Here is a 23,964-nt window from a genome sequence, read left to right as displayed (position 1 = left end):
GCTACTATTTTATATATGTATATATAAGAAGATGATGAACTATTATCTATCATTTTAATTTTCTATTTGTAAACAAATCGCCAAAAAATTCCTTAAAATAGATATTTATCAAAAATTTCTTAAAAATAGAAATTTTATATAAAGTTTTCTAAAAATTTAAATGAAAACAAAAATTTTCCAAAAATAGTAATTTTATCAAAATTTTTTTAAAAATTTAAGAAAACTTATCAAAAAATTCTTGAAAATAAAAAATTTCTTCAAATACAAAATTTTCTTAAAAAATATAAAAATATTTAAAAATTTTCATTGTAAGAGTTCTTAACAAAATTTAAATCTAGAGATCTATTTTTATGGCTAAACGTCTTTTAACTAAAGTTTAAATTATACTTTTAAAAATTAACCTGGGAAATGGTGTTTCTTATGTAGAATCAACAGTTTTTTTTTTTTTCAAAAATGTATTAAAACTTTTAATTAATTACTACTAATAAAATCCTTATGCCAACAAACCAAATACACATATTTAATTAATTTAAAAAAATAAGAAAATAATACGTTTATTTTCTTTTCACAAAATTAAGCAAATAAACACACACATACAAACACAATTACATACAAAAAATTTTCAACAATAACAACAACAAAATCATTAAATATTCAAAAAGTGAATTGTTTATAATTTGTGAATTAAACAAAAACAAAAAAAAACTAAGTATTATTGTTGGCCATTACATTTCAAATGGCCCTGAACTTATTGTTATAATTTTTCTTTAAAAAAAAAAATCAAAAAACGAAAAAAAGTGTGTACTTTTTGTAAATAAACATTAAATTAATATAAATCAACTTGAAAATACAAACAATAAACGTGACTTTATAAACACGAAAAAAGTAAAAAATACTAAAATAAAATTTATTGTAATTTAAAATAGTTATTTTATTTATTTTATGATATTTACCTTTAATAAAATAAACTAAAATTGTATAAAATTTTAAGTGTTTTTAATTGTTTTATGTTTAGTTTTTTATTTATTGTATTTTTTTTTGTGCAGTTTTTTATGTTTTATAAAATTTTGTTTAATTATATTTATAACGAGTTTATTATTTTTTTATTTTGTTAATTTTTTTTTGTTACTATGTGGTCATATTTTTTTAAATAACCATAAATTTTATTTAAAGTGCTTGTAAGCAGCAAAAAAAAAATAATATTATTAAAAACAAGTAATAATTGCTTTTTAAATCCTAAATTTATTATTTCTCTTTTTTTGTTAAAAGAAACTTATTTTAATGTCACTTTTATAATTTGTTTTATGGTCAAATTATGGCTAAAAACATTTATATACAGTATGTATTTATGCAGGTGATTAAAAAATTACATTATTATTTAGAAAATAATTGAAATTTATACTCGAATTGTGCTGTGAATTGTAGAGGGAATATGTTTTTTTTTTAAACATAACTTTCTTTTTAATTTTAAGAAGTTGTTTTAAAAATAATAAATTTCACACGATTCCAAAATTTATTCCTAATTTTTCTATACACATGTCGCCATATTCATAAACGCTTAATAAAGTTGTTGATGGTTTATTGTAGAATTTTGTATGGAAAATGTGTGTAATAAACCTAAAATAAATGATTAATAACTTTATGAATACGGGGGAGAGACTTCATAGCTCTAGAATTTTCCACAAAATATAGAATTCTTCAACAATTTTGCATTGAAAATTTATCGCAAATTTTCCAAAACGAAATAAAGGTTTGTGAAAGCTTTTAAAACCAAATGTACTATTTTTTAATGTATTTTTAGCTGTTGAAACTGAATCTGAAATCAGCCACCATTTTCTCGCAAAATGACATCGAATAACTATAAAAAATATATTTACGTTTAAGGGTTAATTTGAATTTTTTCAGTGTCCTAAGTATCATTTAAATCGGTTGAAAACAAAATAATATTTAACTAAATTTCAAGAGGATTTCCCAATATTGCATAGCTTGAGTTTGATCTTCACAGTTTGTGGTTTAACATTATTCGACGTAACTAAAACTTCAGATATACATACATATGTTTCAAATTATCTTAAATTGTATTATCTGAAAAAGTTTTATATAAAATGGATAACAGCAAAGAACAAAACCTGTTTTCCAAAAATTTTAACAAAAAATTGTTTTCTCCGAAATCCTCAAAACTCAAATCGCAGGTACTTCTAATATGTGAGAGATATCGACCTAATTTCTTTACTATTTTATTTCATTCTTTACTGAAAGAAAAATTTTAAAATTTGCTTAACAAAATTGGTAAAAGTTTAAAACTGGAGTTATGAAACTGCCGTTTGAAGGGGTTTCCATTTATGACTATACCCCAAATACGGTTTACACTATCCAATGAGGATAAAAACATGGTTTTATTACAATATTTTCCAAAATTTGTTAAATTTTTTGTCAGATAAGTGTTTTGTGACACTAAAGAATAGGAGAAATTTGTAAAACATTTTACAATTTTTAACCAATTTTTGTGTTTTATATATTATAAAATATTTTATACTTTTAGTTTATAATACATTTGTGATTGTAGAAATTTATCTTAATAATAAAAAATCAATAAAAGTGTTTCTTTTATTAAAATAAATGCAGATTTTCTTGTGAAATTAGAGACAATTGTCAAAATTTCATATAATCAAAAAAATTTCGTTTGGCACAGCAAAAGTTATAATATTTTCCACCATAAGAACATTTTATTTTACCATAGAAATTTGCTACCGTTTGGCACACAACCTTAGTAACAAAATTTTTGTAAAAATCGTTTTCCACTTCAGAACATTGGTGTCACCATACATCGTGGTCCTATCGCTCTAAAATTTTCTAGAATCCATTTTTATAACTTAAAGTATAAGTATAGAAGCAAAAACGGCCACAATTCGCAACTTCTGTAAAATTACAAAATTTTATATTTGGGACTCATGTATAGAGTCAGAAGGACTAAAAGATGAAAATGGGGAAAATTGGTGGTTGATACGATTTTTTTATTTTCATATTCGGAATCAGCCCTCCAAATAACACTGGGTTTAGTGAAAATTATTTAAAATGGTTTTTCATCGTTGGCCTGTTTTATTGAAACTTTTTCAAATGAAGTTGCTTAACGAAAAAATCTCAGAGATGGAAGCTATGCTTGGAAATTAGATCGATACAATATAGACTATAAAAATGTTTCTTATTAGAAAATATCCAAGAAGAAAAACAACAAGTATAATTCTAATTGAAAATACATATTTTCTGAGAATTGCAGAATTTTACCCATTGAAAATCGTTCATTGTAAGGCCTCAACATTAGATCACGCTAACTGTTATTAATATCGAATATTTCCCAAATAAAGTAAATATTGTGGAAATCAAAATTTCCCTTTTGACACCATTACAAAAATAAAACCTCATCTGTTTTTGTTAAGCCAAATGTATCATAAATTTTATAAAATTAACAAATGCCATTTATTAAATATAAACTACATACATAAATAAATTATAAACCAACTATTAAATTGGAATAAATAACCATGACATTAATTAGGGCAATGCTAAGATTAACAAAATGCCCAATTTAATTTCTAAAATATGAAAGAAAACTTTATAAAACTTCTATTTATGAACATTATTTTAGAGCCAGTGATAGCCAAAGAGCCCTTTGGCCCTCTTGTTTTTACAAGTATGTACTATAAACCAGTGATAGACAAAGAGCAAAGATTTGCTATTGAATGGTTCTATTTGTCTTTTATACATACATTTGTGAGCCGCCCCGGGGCATGTTTCCTTCATGAAAGACCCTCATCTTTCATGCACCACTTTACCCTCTACCAGTATCTCTAGTCTGCCGGGACAATAAACTGTTGTTGTCATTTCTCTCCTCGGCTAGTCCTTGGAATGATTTGAAATGGGTTCTAACCTGAGAACCAGATGGCCAGTTGCCCGCAGAACTTGTGATGGCTGGTTAGTTGGTTGAGGTTCTTTTGGGATCCACGTAGTGACTGTGGTTTAAAGCCAAATTCGTGGGAAGAGTAAATTGCGGTTAAAAGACTGATGCACGGTGAAATCTATATTTCGGGATAAGTTCGCTGCTATTGCATCTTGTTTCTTATGTCTATTTTGAGTGTGTAGGATAAATAAGTAGTGCGTTGGGTTGAATGGTGCTGGACGAAAGGTATCTTATACAAATGTAGCATTGAATTTTCCTTCCTTGTACAGGTATGTTCTTTACTATAAAGATAATTGGACAAGCAAGGAAAATTGAATGGTATCACTTGTATAAGATTGCTTTCATCCATCTGTTTATACCACATTTACCACAGTGTGTCACTGTGAGTATGAACAAAGTCTCGGTTTATATGATGGATTCGTACTTCAATCTTACGTCTCTAGGTGCTGTTGTCGACTCAACAGAGGCCATCCCATAAACGTTGTAAACGGAAGTGATGTTTTTGTATCTCGGAAGTTAAGCAACGGGGCAGCAATGGTCAGAGATTAGATAGCTCAAGTACTTGAGCAAAGTACACGTATACTGGACCGGAAATTCCATATACATAAATTTGCCACCTGCGTGTAAGAAGCACAATGGAGCGGTGGTGAGTCGTCACAAAAGCTTACCCAGTGGTTGAAAAAGTCCACCGTGAAATAGGACAACACGGCAGGTGTTCACGTAAAGAACTTCGACATTAAATACATTTGTGAGCATATAAACGTTTGAAAGCAAAGTGCTAGAAAGAGAGCTCTTGTCATATCACTGTCGTAAACTTACACATAAACATAAAGCCAAAGAGCGAATTTAGAACTCTCTGCCGATTCTAGTTCTAGAAACGATAACAAACGAGTTCGAGCAGTTTAAGCACTTTTTGACAAAGATTACATTTGCCATCAAATAGAAAACTTTTTTTCAAACATTTTACTGATGTTATGATCAATTTTAGAATCTATTTTTGGCATCTCCTTAATTTATGTAGCAACGAGTACAATTATAAGTACAATCATTAAATTTATGTATACATTTAATACAATTTCAAATTAAATTACGCATTTTGATGAAATTAAATATTAATTACTAGTGTTATTCACACCTTAAACCTCAAACCAAGAAATTTATTAAATAAAAAAACGCTTGCACACATAGAAACTAATAAACATACCAATTGAAACCCAGCAAACACACAAAATAAAGACAAAATAAAATTTTTAAATCAAAATAACATATATAAATATGAAAATCATTTAAAAAATTAAAAATGTTAAACATGTTAAAAATTTAAAAATTTTAAACTTTTAACTTTATGCTTGGTGGGAAATTTATAATCAAACCAAACACACACACACACACACACGATTATACCCATCTCTCACATATAGAATGACATTCATATATATGAACACTAATTAAATACTTTGACTCATTAACAAATGATTATTTAAATAACAGTATAAATTGCAAATAAAAAATTTATAACGTCACATAAAACAATCGCACATAAACATAAATATTTAAAATACAAATTTACGTATGAATGAATGAAAGATAGTTTTGTATAAAATATGTAGTATACTTTTATGTAGTTACGGGTGTTTGTATTTGTGCAGAAATATGTATGTATGTGTTCATATGTATGAGGGAACATTAAAAAATTGGTGATAGTGTCAAAACCTGTCAACTCTTAAGAAAATTTATGTGAAAAAAAACATATATAATATAAAATAAATAATATAGCGAATTATTGTACGAAAAAAAAGAAACAACGAAGAACCAGCAACAAATTTTGTATTTTGTATATAAATCATTTTTATGGTTGTATACAATAAAGGAAATACATGTGATAACAATTTCATATATACAAATATTTGTTTTTTTTTTAAATTTCAACCACAAGTACCGAAAAAAATGTCAATTTCTTGTCAAAATCATGCTTAAATATTTTGTAACATATTTTCCAGTCTCTCTTCTTCCCAATTGCCCCCTTATTACCAATTGGTTTATGGCAAATGTTATATGAGGAGTTGGCAAAATTCATATTTCACAATATTTAATCAAATTTAATATTTAGTTACTACGTAGTATTCGTATTTTACTTACCCCATTAATATAGTTTTGTTGACTATTGTGTATTCTGAATGTTATGAGCAGTCAGTCACAATGAAATTGAACAATTGAACCATAAAATATTTCATATCACGTGGTTCTTATTTCTTGGCTTCTGCGGGTAAATTTTTGCTGTTAGTGTTGAAAACGTTCATCAATGGATGCTAAAAAAAGAGAGAAACATAAAATAATTTAAATTTAATCAAAAGTAAATAACAAAAATATCAATTCTATGATTAAATTTTAATGTTGTTTATTTTTTATTAGGTTGTGAGCAGACATGTTAGCGTCTAATTCTAGGAATTGAAAACTAATCAAAAACTTGTCATTGTGATAAAGTTCAGCTTATAATATGAAATACAGTTTTCGGAGAATTTTTGAAAGAATTTTATTCAAAATTTTGTAGAAGTTGAGATTTTGTCATAAATTTTTTCTAAATAGAAAATTTATTGAAAATTTTTCCCAAAACCAGAATTTTCTTAAAGTAGGGTATCATATGATCGGCCATGCCCTACACTAGTGATTACTTTACAAATTTTGATTATTTTTTAATTTAATTTTTACTTTAATTCAGGAATATTTTAAGAATTTGTTGACAAAAAAGGGATTTTACAAAACAGAGGTTATATAGGAGAAGGGTGTTAATATGGCCCTATCCTTATAAATTTTGGTAGAGGGATTTACGTCTACATCAGTTATTTATGCAGAATATCATCGTAACATTAGTGTTTATATGTGAATTTTGACCATCAAGTCATTTTCTGAAGAGGACTTTGCATGAGGAATAGGGTCAAATGAGGTCCGATCAGTATAGAAATCAGCAGTATCATTAAGACTTATATAAAACAAAGTTTTGCCGATTTTTGAAGTGATACAAGAACATTTAACATATTTATGAGCTCAGAAGTCCTATTCGGGGGGTATGGTTATATGGGGGCTATACGAAATAATGGACCGAATTTAACCATTTTCAATAGGCTTCGCTTCCTTGGGTCATGTACCGAATTTCATCAAATTATCTTGAAAATTGCGATCTGTAGAGTGCGCACAAGGGTTACAAGGACACCGGGACGGATGGACGGGCAAACGGACATAGCTAAATCGACTCAGAAAGGGATTCTGAGCTGATTTTATACTTTAAGGTGGGTGTAGGACCAATATGTTTGGGTGTTACAAACATCAGCACAAACGCATAAAATTTCGTAAATAAAAGAAATTTATCGAAAATTTGCTAATTTCGAAAACTTTCTATATAAAGGAAATTTATGGAAAATTTCCCACATAAAGGAAATTTATTAAAGTTTTTATAAAAAAATTTATCAAAAATTTCCTAAATAACAAAAATAAACGAAAATTTCCTAAATAAAGCAAATTATAAAAAATCTTCCTAAATAAAGAATTTTATCGAAAATTTCTCAAATAAAGGAAAATTATCAAGAATTTCATAAATAAAATACAATTTATCAAAAATTTCCTAAAACTGCCTTAATATTGTAGATTTCCACACGTGCCTAAAAAGCTTTTAAAATTTCAAGTTTTAAGGTCAGTTAAGTCTTATTTATAGATGTTTTGTGTAAAGTATATGTAAGTATGTATGTCTATAACTTTCATACCCTCATCACCTTAATTGTGTTGAGTACAAAAAACTACAAATTTAAAGATTATTTTGTTTCGATATTATTCTACAATCAAAGACCTTAAAAGGTCAAAAGCACCCATTTATTAGTTAAACATAAAAGTCATTTTGTTCTTGCTATTAAGTCTCTGTTAAAGTAAAATTATTGATTTTTGTTTAGAATTTAAGTTCATATTTAGTCATTATATAAATATCTAATAATTTGTTTTAAATTAAATACAATATGACAAAATAGATCTATTATTAAAAGTCAAAAACAAAAGAATGATTAAACATTTTGAAAAAAATTTGCAAAATATTACGATATTCCAAACCTGTTTTCTAATTAGTTAAAAATAACACCAAAAAATTATACCAAATCATTTTATGTAGCCATCAATCTCTTTTAACCAACAGATTTTGCTGTTCTAATACTTAACAGAAAAGCATTCAATGCATTTTCTATATTTTTCCCCTAATAAATAAGAAAGAAAAAATATTACAGCAAAAAAAATACTTGACCCAATAAAACCGTACATTTTTGTAAATAATGAATGACTATAGTGTCAATAATACTTTTCATTATTTACAAACAAACATTATACATACACTCACACATTATGCATACCTACACATATACATACATCGTCATGCACTATGGCCGTTAGCTCATGACAACCAGCGCGACAATCGACCTACCGACCGACTGCTACTACTTCTGATGATATGCGTGTTGTATGCGAAAGTCTGTCTTTCTGTTTGTCTGTCTATCTGCACTCTGTAGATTCATGATTATTTACTCATCTTTATTAAATGAGTTATCAATCATCAGCATCAAAATACAAATAGTAAAATGAAAAGGAAAAATAATAATGATGTATGGAGAGCAGTAGCTGCATTAGTGTTTGTTTATGCGAGGGTTACTAGTTATGTTTTAACTTTTAATAAATCGGATTTGTTAACATTAAAAAATAAAACTTTAAGTGGTTTAAAATTACAAGTTTTATCGGAAGATTTTATATTACAGAAATCAAACACAAAAATTTTGTTCAACTAAAAGTAGGAAATCAATCAAAATTTTTCTAAAAATATTACAAAATAGCAAAATGACGAAAATTTCTTTAAAGTAGTAGATTTAACGAAAACCCACTAAAATTGAAAATTTGTCGAAAATTTACTAAAAATAGCAATTTTATCGAAAATTTACTAAAAATAGCACTTTTATCGAAAATTAACTAAAAATAGCGATTTTATCGAAAATTTACTAATAATAGCAATTTTATCGAATAATAGCAATTTTATCGAAAATTTACTAATAATAGCAATTTTATCGAAAATTTATTAAAAATAGCAATTTTATCGAAAATTTATTAAAAATAGCAAATTTATCGAAAATTTACTAAAAACAGCAAATTAATCGAAAATTTACTAAAAACAGCAAATTTATCGAAAATTTACTAAAAACAGCAAATTTATCGAAAATTTACTAAAAACAGCAAACTTATCGAAAATTTACTAAAAACAGCAAATTTATTGAAAATTTACAAAAAACAGCAAATTTATCGAAAATTTACTAAAAACAGCAAATTTATCGAAAATTTACTAAAAACAGCAAATTTATCGAAAATTTACTAAAAACAGCAAATTTATCGAAAATTTACTAAAAACAGCAAATTTATCGAAAATTTACTAAAAACAGCAAATTTATCGAAAATTTACTAAAAACAGCAAATTTATCGAAAATTTACTAAAAACAGCAAATTTATTGAAAATTTACAAAAAACAGCAAATTTATCGAAAATTTACTAAAAACAGCAAATTTATCGAAAATTTACTAAAAACAGCAAATTTATCGAAAATTTGCTAAAAACAGCAAATTTATTGAAAATTTACTAAACACAGCAAATTTATTGAAAATTTACTAAAAACAGCAAATTTATCGAAGATTTACTAAAAATAGCAAATTTAATGAAAATTTAAAATAGCTAATTTATTGAAAAATTACTAAAAAAGGTAATTTTTTATACATTAAAAAGTCTTCAAAACATTAGTAGTAACCGTCGCAGCCGAATACATTTATAACTTAAGCCAAACTTAGAATGCTGTAAACAAATTTATAGTCCCTTTTTATTTGAGAAAAACTGAAAAAATTCATAAAAACTGTATGACATTAATAAAGTACAAACATCTAAACAAATGGTTACGGAATGTACCGAGTGTGTATGCAGCCAGTTGTCATACAAAGTCTGGCAACAAAAACAAAATAAAGTTTTACATAAAAAAAACGTAAAGAATTTTATAAACAAGAATGAAAAATTGAATACAACAACAACAGAAACAGACTATTTGCAAACAAATACAACTGAATAGAAAATTTTCATGAATATATAGTGTAAATAACAGGAATGGGAAAAGAGGGATTTTGAAATGGTACTTGGTACTTTTTCCAGAGTTTTCCAATGTTATAATTTTGAAAAATTTCAAATCTGTGTGAAATAGATTTCATGACCTATGTTCAGGTGGCAATTTTTTACCCTTAAGGCTCTTGATGCTCTCATACGTCTACTACTAGGGGCAGAACAACTGAAAAGGTTTTAGAGCTATATACAGAATAACATAGCAGTTTTTTAGGTCTCGGGAAAACTACAATACTTTTTAAATAGCACTAAATTGTAGAGCTCAAGCTTGGCAGAAAAGTACCAAATTGTTCGACAATATCATACGATCAATAGACAGATCAACTTAAATAGCTTAAGAACTTTATAAATTCGTTTACTTTTTTAAGTTTTTTGATATCAAAAAGTACCACATTTCAGAACACTTTTCTGTATAAAGTGAGATGAGAAAAAGACTCAATTAAGGACATAACTGATCATCATATTTATTCTACAAATAATAAGAGCTCAAGGTTGGTAGAAAAATCCGTCCAGTTTTTTTTCTGGTTGAAAATTAACCCTCACTTACTGTTTAAAGCCTGTAAATAAAGCAAAAATTATGATGCGATGCACAATAACAAACAAATATACAATTCGTAATTATCAGTAGTATTAAAAAAAATTATCAATACTACACATGATATTGTAAATATTGAAATAAATGGTCATTAATGATGATGATAGAAGATGAAAAAAAAATCAAACTAAAACTATAGTAAATATTTGTTTATGTGTTGAATGCAAGACGTGTGTATATTTACTGATGAAAAAGATTAAATGGCAAAAAAAATATTTTAATTTAAGAATATATTTTTACCCCCTTATTCGCAAACAAAATTTTTATTTTATAAATTGTTTATAAATTAGATTTTGTATGAAAATTTTGTTTTATAAACCTTTTATAAAATAAAAAAATTGTTTGTGAATAAGGGGGTTAATCCTTAATTAATGAAATTTCTTAGGAATTTGCATACAAACATAATCAGACTACAAAGAAAATAATTGTAAAGTTGTATTTGAATTTTCGATTACATATTTTCAGCAACGATTGCAAATCTATGAAAATTTTTCGACAAATGAGGTAAATATAGTAAATATATTAAATAAGAAGATCATTTTTTCCATAATTTTAGAAAAGATTATTAAAATTTTTCTAAAACTTTATTATGTGCTTGAAAATCTAGTATATGTAGTAAAAATACTACATGTTTAACCATGTTTATAAACAAATATATGTTAATATATATAAATATATATAAAGTATATGTAGTAAAAATACTACATGTTTAACCATGTTTATAAACAAATATAAGAATATGTTTTTATAACAAAGCTATACCTTATAATTTTGTCATTGTAAAAATGCAACATGTAGTAAAATAATGTTAAAAAAATAAGAATATATATATTGCAAAACTAAACATACATACATATTTAAACATGTAACACTGTCCATAATCTAGTAAATATAAATCAGTTTCTTACGCCTTAGCTATTGTAAAAATACCATAGCCTACATGTTTAATAAGTTAAGAATATAAACATAATCAAAGAATTATGAAAGTTAGAAAGAATATAATTTTAATGAACAGTTTAGTTAGAAAACTCAATTCTTAAAACTTTTAAATATCAACAAGTTTCTTCATACCCGGCATTGCAAAAATACCACTTGTCTAAGCAGTAAACTCCCATTAGGCACGTGTCAAAATGATTGATTTAATCATTTAATTCAAGAATTTATACTTTCATTAAAAGTCTAGCTTTACTTCCTTTTTGTCCATCATTACTAAAACAGATCATGTCTAGAAATACAAGAATTTTTTTATTACAAATATTTCCGATACTTTGATTATTGTTTAATTTCATATTTTTTTTATTAAATTTAAAATTTTGTATGCATATTATAAACAATTTCATGCTAAATTTATTAAGAAAGATTTTTTTTAGATTTTAAAGTACTACATTTAATACGTCGTATATGTTTGTATAAAAGTTGTTGCTTTTTAGCAATTTTTAAAATCTCACGTCATTTTTTGTTAAAGGTCTTAATACTTGTTCGTACTTTTAGCAATAATCAATCGTCGTTGTTTTAATAAAATATTTTTATGCACATTGGCGACGTCTGGGTTATTTTTGTAGCTGTTTTGTTTGATTGTTTGCAGCTTAAAAATAAGTTGCAGTTTGTGATTCTTAAAGTAGAAGAAAAAAATTGTTAAACTTCTTGTTTATAAAATATTTTGTTGTCTGAAAATTTTAGGGAAGTTAATAAAGGTGTTCAGAGTAAATTTGCAATAATTTTGAAATCATCAATATTTACAAAAAAAAAAAAAAAAAAAAAAATAATTCAAAATTCAGAAATTAGTTATGTGATTGCTCAGGGGAAATGTCCCAATTGAATTGAATTCTATTTCATAATTTGTGAACTTAAGACTTGAATATCCTTAATATTCTTATTTTAGTTGCCTTGAATTGCCACTTGTTCATTAAATCGTTTTTTGTTTGTTTGTGCAAATTTTATGCGAAAACAAGTATTAAAATTTTAATAAAGATGCAGAAACAAAAAATCAAGAATAAAATATTAAAATTGGAAACAAAAAATATGTAAAAAATGCAAAATTTTAATTATTTACCATATGCGATTTTAATAAAGTTTACATTAAGAAACTTTTGAAACTAAAAATATAAATATATTGATTTTAGACGCCATAAAGCTGCTGTTTTTCGAGGAAAATATTTAACGAAATTTTGTATTCATTTTGAATTCACCCCAAAAATTCAGGTTTGAAGTGTTTTTTTTTTTTAAATTAATAGTTCACACTACTTATACACAAGTCTATATTCTAGATTATAGTTTGGGATGTAAACCAGTCTAAAGACAATTCTACAGATCAGACTATAGGACACTCCTTAGATCAGACTAAAGACAAGTCTATAGACCAGAACATAAACCAGTCTTTAGATCAGTTTATAGACCAGTCTGTACATCAGGCTAAAGATTAGTCTACAGATCAGATTATAACAAGTCTACTATAGACCACTCAACAGACCACTCCATCGATCAGCCTAAAGACCAATCTATAGATCAGACCATAGACTTGTACTTAGATCAGTCTATAGATCAGACTATAAACTAGTCTACAGATCAGAATATATTTTTATATTTTTATATATATATATACTACAGAAAACTATACAAATAAGACTATAGGCCACTCCTAAGATCAGACCAAAGACCAGTCTATAGAACAGGCAATAGATTAGTACTTAGATCAGTCTATAGATTAGACTATAAAGCAATCTACAGATCAGGCTTTTGACCATAGACCAGACCATAGACAAGACCATAGACCAGACCATAGACCAGACCATAGACCAGACCATAGACCAGACCATAGACAACCATAGACCAGACCATAGACCAGACCATAGACCAGACCATAGACCAGACCATAGACCAGACCATAGACCAGACCATAGACCAGACCATAGACCAGACCATAGACCAGACCATAGACCAGACCATAGACCAGACCATAGACCAGACCATAGACCAGACCATAGACCAGACCATAGACCAGACCAGAGACCAGACCAGGCCATAGACCAGACCATAGACCAGACCATAGACCAGACCATAGACTAGACCAGTCCATAGACCAGACTACCACACTTTAGACCAGTCTATTTTTAAAAGTATAAAGCAATATATCTCGCACCCAATATTTACCAATATTTTTTTATGAGCTTAAAACAAATTTTCAACATTTTATCGTTTTGTCTAATTGCTGTTTATTAATTTAAAGTTATAAAAAAACACAGCAGCATTCTTTTCCAACTTCATACGACTGACAATAAAGCTAAATTAATTAATTAATTTTTTATTGACACAACAATTTTATTAAAACATTAAAATTTACAAATGGGTTTCATATGGGTTAAAAAAAACACAAAAAACTGATGTCTTAAAGAAATACACAGCGAACAAAACAATCAACAACAAATTTTCATATTAAGCAAATTAAAATTAATTAATTTTAAGTGTTTATTTTGGCTGATTTTTAAAAATTTTTTAAATATAGATAATTTCTACTTGTCTGGCAGTTAGTTCATTATAGGAATAATTTAGCTGATTTAAAACTTTGTAAAAAATACAGAATTTTATTGAAATTTTGACCTAATTAAACACTTTCTTTAGCTAAATTAACAAAATATAAATAAAGGAGAGACAAATGGTAAATGAACAGTAAATAATAAATTATAAAATTTAAAACGTAAAAACAATATTAAAAACCAGTTAATTTTTTATTTTTTTTTACAAAAAGATAAAGTTTTATAAAAAACAGTTGTTTTTTTTTACGTTAGCGGTTTTTTTATAAAAAAATATTAACATTTTGTTTAAAATTTGTATTGATTTTCGTTTTTTGTTCAATTCATTGTATAATATTTACACGCTAAATTGTTTTTTTTTTTTTTGTAAAGTTATTTATTTAAACAATCTTTTAAGGGCTTTTTTGTTAACAATATTATGCAATATTTTATTAATAATATATTTTTTTTTTTAATTTTTTAATTATGTATATTGACTTTAATCACTATGGAATCACCGTTAAAAATATTATCATGAAAAAAAGGTTTAACAAAAAAACAACAAACTTGTCTTTGCTCATCAATAAGCTAAAAACTTTAAATACAAAAAAACTTTAAAACACTATATAGATTGCATAAAAACTTAATAATACTTAATAAATTAAAAAAGTTATACAACAACACAAAATACAAAACAAATAAATATTTAAATACTTTTGTGTTTTAACAATATAAATTTGTAAAAAAAAATTAACATACCTACTTACTTGTATCATCATCATCATCCTCGTGTGTTTTAAATGATTCTTTGTTTAATTCAATTAAATGTTTGGTATTTTAATTAATTAAAACCTGATCCAAAAAAACTATATCTGAAAGTTATTAGTTAATATGATGAAATTAATTGTAGTACAATTAAAGTAAAGTTTTAACTCGGTTGCATTGATAAATGTAATTTAAACAAAAAATAGATTATTTTTAATAAAATATTTAATACGAATGAGTTTTAGGTCATAATACATTTTACAATCATTATGGGATTACACTAAATGCAAAAATTATTATTACATACCATTTCCATTCCATAAAAGAAGTTTAGTAATGTAATTGCATATACTATCAGTAGAAATCCATATTCTCCGAGTATAATTGATTTCCCAGAAATACTTCCCGATAAAATTTAAACACGAAGAATCATATAGGTTTATTAAAATCAATATTACTTTAATTTCTCTCTCAGATAAAATCATGGTGGAGTGTCATAATGTCCAGTGTCATAATGTCCATGGAGGTTAGACACACCAAAAAGTGTCATAGTGTCCATGGACGTGACATTTTGACACTTTTATTGGAAAATTTGTTTAGAATTTAAGAAAGGGACACTCTTATACCGAAAAGAATTGCTCCTAAGTTTGATGTATGTTGCGTTTTGGATTCCTTTGAAAAAGTGTCCTGGATAGTCGGCCTTCGGCCGTGCCCAATTGTTTTAAGCTCTAGGGTATTTCGAATACCGGCTTCACTAAATTAAGCCTTTTTTTGATAAAAGGACTCTTTAAAATCCATGGACTTTGTGTGTTTTTGCTTATAGACACTTTTAAAATTGTCATAACGTCCCAAATTATATCTATATATTATATATAGTCCCCACCCCCAGGGGCATGTTTCCTTGATGAAAGTCCCTCATCTTGGTGCATTGTAATCCTTCATGGTTGAGTGTGTTGGAGTTTACTCTAAACATTCTCAACTTATCACAGTATTTCCTTGTAGCCAATGAAATGAACGTTCATGGACATTATGACTCAATTTAGTGTTTCATAACATCCGTGGACATTTGTAAATTACTATTGTAAAATTGCACCAAGAAAATCATAAAATTGTTTTTCATTTCATATGGCTCCTTATTAAATTCTAAGACGCTCTAGCGATGTCTGTCAGTCCGTCTGTCTGTTGAAAGCACAATAGGGACCGAACGGAAAGAGGTAGAGAATTAAAATTTTCACAAATATTACTTATAGGTAAGGTTTGTTTGGTATTGAAAATGGGCAATATCGGTCCACGTTTTCAGATAGACCCAAGATGATACTCAAAAAACAGCTTTAACTGCCGTTACTGTTTTAAAAATACAAATATAGCGACGAAATTCGACATAAATAATTATATGTCGAATTATATCATATAAAAATCTCTCTGCCAAATTATATGAGGATCGGTTCATAATTGAAGGTACCGTTTAGAAAATGACTATAACGCTCATTACCTATTAAAAAATAGGAATATAGCGATGAAATTTGACATAAGGAAGCCAACACCTCTCTGCCCTACCCGCCATATAAGGTCCCCTTCAGGCTTAAAAGTAAGCCTATAGCTATGAAATTCGACACAAGAAAGTTTCTTTCGAGCCAAAATCTCTTTGCCAAATTTTATGTGGATCAATCCATAATTGAACCTACACCCCAAATGGTGGTAGAACACTCTTACTTGCTTTTTGATTGATTTTCCATCTATTGTTATTAGATAATTAAGATTTTAGTTTTATTTATTTAAATAAAATTTAATATTGAATATACATACATACATACATATTTATAAAAACAAAACCCCAACATCTAATACAAATTGTGGTCACTATCTACCCTGAACACCAGAGACATGTCCGAGTCCCCCTTCTGCTATAACTATTAAAACTTATTTTTACTGCATTTTAAGTGAGAGGATTTCAGCACTTGTGTAGTATTTTTTTACTAAACTAATATGGGGAAAAACGTGTGATGCTTTATTATAGGTTTTTCTAAAATACTAAAAAAATACATTTTTTAGCTATGTATACTGCTACTATAAAATTATATAAAAATCACGTTTTTTATTAATTAACTGCAAATAAAAATTTTATATAAAAAACAATTTTGTTTTCTTTTTACTATAATTATATTATAAATGTCAATTAATTATTATTATGCATAATATTTGTGTAATTCCTCATAATGATATGTTTGATTTTTTTATATAAAATACAAAAAAGAAAAAATTAAATAAGACATAAAAAATAGCATTTAATTAAACAAAATATTTGAAAAAGTACCAACAACTGAGGTCATTGTACTTTTATATAAAATACAAAAAACAGAAGATGAAATGATACAGACAAAAACAAAAATTTAAGAAAAAAATAAAACATAATGCGTTTGTTTATAAACAAATGATTTTTAAATTTTGTTTTAAATATTTTCGTTTATTTTTTTTTTTATTAAAAACATTTTGATTAAAAAAAAGATGTAATTTCCCCCCCAAATATTATGAAATGTAAAAGACTGTTCATTTTTAAAGTTCTGACATTACTTTGGCTGTCTTATCTTGTTTTTGAGCATGATTTGAAATCTTCATTTTCTTATTTATAACTTAAGATAATTTTTGGGATTTTCATTAGACGTCATTTTCATTACAGTCGGAGAAATTCTAAGGAAAATTGTGCATGACATTCATATAGTACGAGTCATTTATTAAAATTATGAGATTTTCAAGTGACCTTTTTCGGTAGTTTGATGTTGATGATGATGTTTTAAAGTTGTTCATAATTTGGCGCCATTAATTTCTTTTGTTTTTATCCCCAATTTTTTTTTTTTTTTTTTTCCTTTTTTAAAAACAAGTTTATTAATTTATTTGTTTAATTTTTTGTTTCATTTAACATTTTGTTTAACAAATTCTCTGTTCAGAGGATTTAAAAGATTTATTTGTTTTGTTTATTCGTATTTTTTTTTTGGAGAGTGACTGTTTTTGGGAGCTTGTATTTTAAAATAGACTTTGTTTTTACTGATAAATTGAATAAAGAATAAAAAATATCAGACTGAAATTCGTTAATGTTTTTTCAATGTTAATGTCATTGTATTGTAATGTGTATTGAACATTTTAAATGATAACAATTCAATTTAATTTAAAAACAAACAAAAATCAATGTTTCAAATTTCAAATGGAGATAAATAGAATGAAAAATAATAGTAGAAATGATTTTTTTTTATTATATCAAGGTAAAAATACATGAGATATACATTAAAACTGGGAAATTAAAAAAAAAAACAGTAGACTACTATAACAACATCTCTTTAATATATTCCCAGATCGTATGCAAAAAACCACTACTCTGTAATAAACCCAGCAAAAACTACTTAAATGCTTTTTCTATAAAATGTTTCTGTCAGAAATTAAACAAACAAATATCGCTTAGGAATACCTTACCTTGTGCATGACAATATAAGCTTATTAGCCCAAAAGATTCTAAGTTAAAAAAACTCTTCGAAGAAACTCTTAATTTCATTAAACAATTTAATTCATGCCTGAGAATAAACAACAAATGTTGATAGCAACATGTTGCAGAAATAGAAAAATCTTGAAACATAATTATGCACCAACATTTCTTTATATAAAATCTGATCAAAAAACTATGTCATCTAAATTTGTTTTAAAAAACTCAAACTATAATTAAACACTTCAAAGTATTCAAATCAATTAAACATTTACGAACAAAGCTACAAACTTATAAATAGTAATAATAAACAAATATTAATTTTAATTTTATTAAAACTGATTTTGCATGCCAAAGAATTTTGCTCTGTTTCTCACTACATCAAATATTTAATAAGACAGCAAGCAGCAGCAGCAGCAATAGTAAACTGCAGCACACAATGTCTTTCACACACAACAAAAAAAAAAAAAAAGCATCATCATTTACGCTCATTGAATTTTATCTATAATTTTATTTTTTATGTATATTTTTGTGCAAGAATAATAAAAAAGAAGAATATAACACACAGCATTGTATTTGAACTTTTGCACATTATCGCCAGAAAATAAAACAAGCTGTAGAAGAAGAAAAACATGAAACGGAAAGACTTTGGCGCCAAATGCAACATTTACAATGAAAAATTCGTGCTGATTTATTTCAACTGATTAAAGTAGAGTACGCGAAGTATTAGCGTATATAGTTGTGGATCTACAAAATCCTAAGAAGTAGAATGAATAAACCAACTGCAGCAGCAGAAAAAAAAATCTAATTAAAATTTTACCACAAATAATGTTCAAATACTCATCTTATTACTTACTATATCCCTATGAAACGAGTACGAATGGGTTTGATTTTTTTTTTTCATTTTTAAAATAATGTCGATGTGGTATTAAAGTACTTAGATGAAACTGATGTTGATGAACATTAACTTTAAATGAGCATTATGCACGATTTATTTGGTTCTCATCGGATTTTTTTTTAAATTTTTTGTGCTTTTTATTGTTGCAACAACAGCTAATAGGATTTACACTCGAAATTTTAATTCAAGTCAAATTATAAAAGGTGTAGTAAAATTGTATGATTTCCAAAGACGCCCTCTATCGGTCAAAAATAAAACAATTTTATTTTTTCTTTCTTATCATTATCTTGACTTTAATTTTGTTTTATAAGTTTCTGCATGTTGAAAGGACCAAAATAAGTGGAGGTAGACAGCTAAAAATATTATCTTTTGATGGAGTTTGTTCGGTATTGAAATTTTGGTAAAATTGCTTTAAATTTGATCTTAGCTCCCATAAAAGGTCCCTTTCATAGCACCTGCCCTGAGGGACTTATTTCACGGTGGTCTTTTTCATCCACTGGGTAGCCTTGAATCCTTCAATGAAGAAATCAGGTGGCAACTTTTGAACATAGCTGAGCCGGTCCACTTTGCTGAAGTACTCGAGCTATCTGATCTCTGACCATTGCTGCCCCGTTGCTTCACTTCCGAGATGCAAAAACATCACTTCCGTTTACAATCACGCAGATCGCCTCTGTTGAGTCGGCAACAGCACCTAGAGACGTAACCGGTAGACCGAAGTACGAATCCATAAATAAGCCGATACTTTGTACTTACTGTAGTAATTCTGAAATGAACAGAGTTTACTCTGAGCATACCTGTACATTCAACCCAGCACACTTCTCATTCATCCGACACACTCATAAGAGAACAACATACGACACACTTATTCTAGGTAAACGGGTGGGTGGGGCACCGTATACCCCTACATTTATCTTATATAATATATAATTAACACTAACTCATTGCCAACGCTTAGTCCCACAGTCACTCCTCTGTGAGGTATATGTTGTCATTCGGCAACAGCACCGAACTTATCCGGAAATATAGTCTGTACCGTAGAATCAGTCCTTTAACCGCAACTCACTCTTCTCGCGAATTTGGGTTTAAACCACAGCCTCTACACAACCACAACCTCAACCAACTGACCAGCCAGGACAAGTCCTGTGGGCAACTGGCCACCCGTAGTACCAGATTATGTGGTGCTCTGGTTAGACCTCTTTTCAATTTATGCAAGGACTAGGCCAGGCAGTAAATTGTCAACACCAATTTATAGTCCCGGAAGACTACAGGTATTGGTAGCACCTATCTACCCGCGGATTGCAATACACCAAGATGCGGTCTGAACATCAAGGAAACATGCCCGGGGGGGGGGGGGGGGGGGGGGGCAGATTGGAGGCACAGTAGGAAATCTTTGTTTCCCTTAGGTTTAGGTTTAAAGAGGATCACTTAAGTATGTGTGTAATTCACAAGACCAGCAGATTCATAGCGAGTCCTCAGAGGGTTACAATTGTACGGAGTCAATGCCTCCAATATCGTAAATTCTTTTCAGGTTCTGCTCTGCAGGAATTCATTATAAGTAAGGGAAATTCCAACTACTAAAAGGAAGATTATATTCTTATGTAAGAGCATTTATCTATTAGTTGGGTAATGCTAACCTGTATTTGTGGAATTTCCTAAACACACTTGCTTCGATATCCTACAATCACATTTTACAGATTAGCTTAAATCACAGGTAATTAGCTAGAATTTTAATTCACTAACATTAACTTTTGAGTGTATTTAACGTGGATGCAGTTTAATAGTATTTAACCTTAAACAATTTCTGGAAATTTCAAATGTTTTTTTCCTCTTTTTAAAATAAAAACAATAGACAAATAGAAGTAAAACATGAAAATAACAACAACGATAACAACTATTAACAATATAGAGCTAAAATAAATTGCGCTTGCGTAAATTCCCAAGACATTTAACCGAGAGCAGCTGGTGTAATGGCAGCAGCAGCAGCAGAACCAGCAACAGTGCATTAACTAAACAAAAAAACATTGGCGGATTAAATATTAGACAAATACCCAACAGAAAAAGATAGATGGCTAGATAGACATCCATCAATATGCTGCTGCAACAAAAAAGGGAATCTTTTCAAAAAAAGAAAATGAAAGAAAGGAACTAGAGAAAAAAAAAACACTTGTTAACTTTATTGTATCTTAGGTTCAGATATTATTCTTGGGAGTTTGTTATTTGTGCAAAAAAAAAGCAGAAATAAAAACAAAAGTTTTTCCAGACTATGGAGAAAAACAGCATAAAAACAAAGTAGCAACAACTTTAAACCGACACACGAATTACCAATAAATACACTGCTGCAGTGTGGCAATGTTAGAGTTGTTTGCAGATGATGATGACGATGATGCCAGTTGTTTGCGTTTTGATTCTTAAGAAATTGAAAATAAAACTAAAAGTGCTGTAGCAATAACAACAACTTGTTTTTTTTTTTTTTTTTTTGCAACAACTACATGCAACCATAGAATCATAAAGTATTAAGAAGTATTTTTTATTTATTTCTCAGGCTTAAGTCTTAGAAAATATTATTATTGCTACTTGACTTGCCAGAGTCAGTGACGCTAACACTGGCACTGCTGCTATTGCTACTGCTAGTTGCTGCCACTGACATTTTACACAATTTTTACTAGTTCTTTTTTTATTTTTCTTAAAGTAAATATTGTCGTATTGCAGTTTGTTATTGTTTTTATATTTCTTTTTATTTTATGACTTTTTCCACAAGTAGCTAATATTTTAGCAGCAGGCAGAAAGAATTAAAACTATAAAAAAACATTTAAAAAGAAACTTAAACAGCGTCACATGGCTGGGAAACAAAGTCAAAAGACGTTCTTCGGTCGTCTCAGTGTGGTGGTCGGACGTTAGGTCTTTTTTTTTACACATTTATCGCCCACTTATTATGAAAAAAAAAACTGTTGTTGTGTGAATTGCTAAGTTTTGTTTCTATTCGTTACTTTTTATATGGGCGTCTATAGGCGAAAGATGTACAATCTTGGATTTCAAATTCCCATAAAAACAGAGAGTTGAAAATACCACTTTTTATAGCGAAATGTTTATGTTGTATTTTTTTTTAAGGATTTTTCACTTAATAAAAAATAATGTTAGTAAAGTTATTATATCTGCAAATAAATAATAAATTTTGACTTCGTAGGGGGAGAGTAAATATTTTACAGAACTGATAATTCTAGAAATAGAAAGAATGCCTAGGTAATGTGTAATCATTACATATTGTTAAAAAAAAAGTATGTTGTACTAGATATACTAATCAAACTTTATTAGACATTCTTATTAAAAATTAATATATTAAAATTTAAGTCTTTAATTTATATTAAAATCTAATTTTCCAAAAAAGCATTGAACAACTGTAATCCCCTTCTTCCCAAATTGCTCTGCTAAATCCCATTATTTCTTACATAATCATGATTCACGATTTTCCTGGCATTTTGCTTTAAATTATATATTTCATAAAATTAAAAGAAAAAAATCTTGTTTTACGCTGACGAACTTAAATATTCTAATTATCAACTATCGTTTATGCTTAAATACTTAAATGCATGTATTTAATCTTCTTAAAATATAAAAAAAATACTATTACAAAATTCATCAGAATGCATAAAGAGAAAAAAGTAAACCAAACTTTTTAGATACTTTTTTACAGATCATCATAAAAAAAGATCTGACACGTTAAAGCTTAAGCAATTTGTCTACGGTTTTTAGAACAAAAGAAACACAAAGAATGAGAAAAAATAAAATTAGTAATGCTTATTACATCAATAGACGAATGCAACAAATACAACCTGTTGCATGAACACATATGTCTTTGTTCAACTAAAATTTACCCATAAAAAAGGGGGAAAATAGTAAGTACAACAACAGTGTAATAGCAGCAATAATAAAAAAATTAAATAAGAAATAAAACAAAATTCAGGTGAAGCTAAATAAATATTCATTGTTTCCTGCCAACTAATACTTGTATTGTCGTACGTACAAAGTTTGTGGCAGTCTGTCAAAATAATCATAATCGTAAAGGAATAACAAATGTTACTACGTACGTATATTAAGAACAGAAGCACAGTGGGGGAGATAGCAGAAAAAGTGAATTAGAACTGAACTAGAACTGAACTAGAACTGTACTAGAACTGAACTAGAACTGAATTAGAACAGAACTAGAACTGAACTAGAACTGAACTAGAACTGAACTAGAACTGAACTAGAACTGAACTAGAACTGAACTAGAACTGAACTAGAACTGAACTAGAACTGAACTAGAACTAAAATAGAACTAAACTAGAACTAGACTAGAACTGAACTAGAACTAGAACTGAACTAGAACTGAACTAGAACTGAACTAGAACTGAACTAGAACTGAACTAGAACTGAACTAGAACTGAACTAGAACTGAACTAGAACTGAACTAGAACTGAACTAGAACTGAACTAGAACTGAACTAGAACTGAACTAGAACTGAACTAGAACTGAACTAGAACTGAACTAGAACTGAACTAGAACTGAACTAGAACTGAACTAGAACTGAACTAGAACTGAACTAGAACTGAA

At 27.7% G+C, this 23,964-nt stretch overlaps 1 protein-coding gene across 2 annotated transcripts in view; it reads right to left on the bottom strand.

Moving 5' to 3' along the window:
- LOC119602399 (protein folded gastrulation) overlaps window positions 1-23,964 on the bottom strand; it is a 127,187-nt gene that overhangs the window by 32,668 nt on the left and 70,555 nt on the right. For both annotated transcript variants that reach the window (XM_037953911.1, XM_037953910.1), the window contains one exon: window positions 6,098-6,267. The gene's annotated coding sequence lies outside the window, so the exon portion shown is untranslated. The remainder of the gene's footprint in view (window positions 1-6,097; window positions 6,268-23,964) is intronic.

This window comes from Lucilia sericata, unplaced genomic scaffold (genome assembly GCF_015586225.1).
Source record: "Lucilia sericata isolate MDLA Ls3-8-SP2 unplaced genomic scaffold, ASM1558622v1 Contig000227F_arrow, whole genome shotgun sequence".
NCBI lineage: Eukaryota > Metazoa > Arthropoda > Insecta > Diptera > Calliphoridae > Lucilia > Lucilia sericata.
This window is presented reverse-complemented; position numbering and strand designations above follow the sequence as displayed.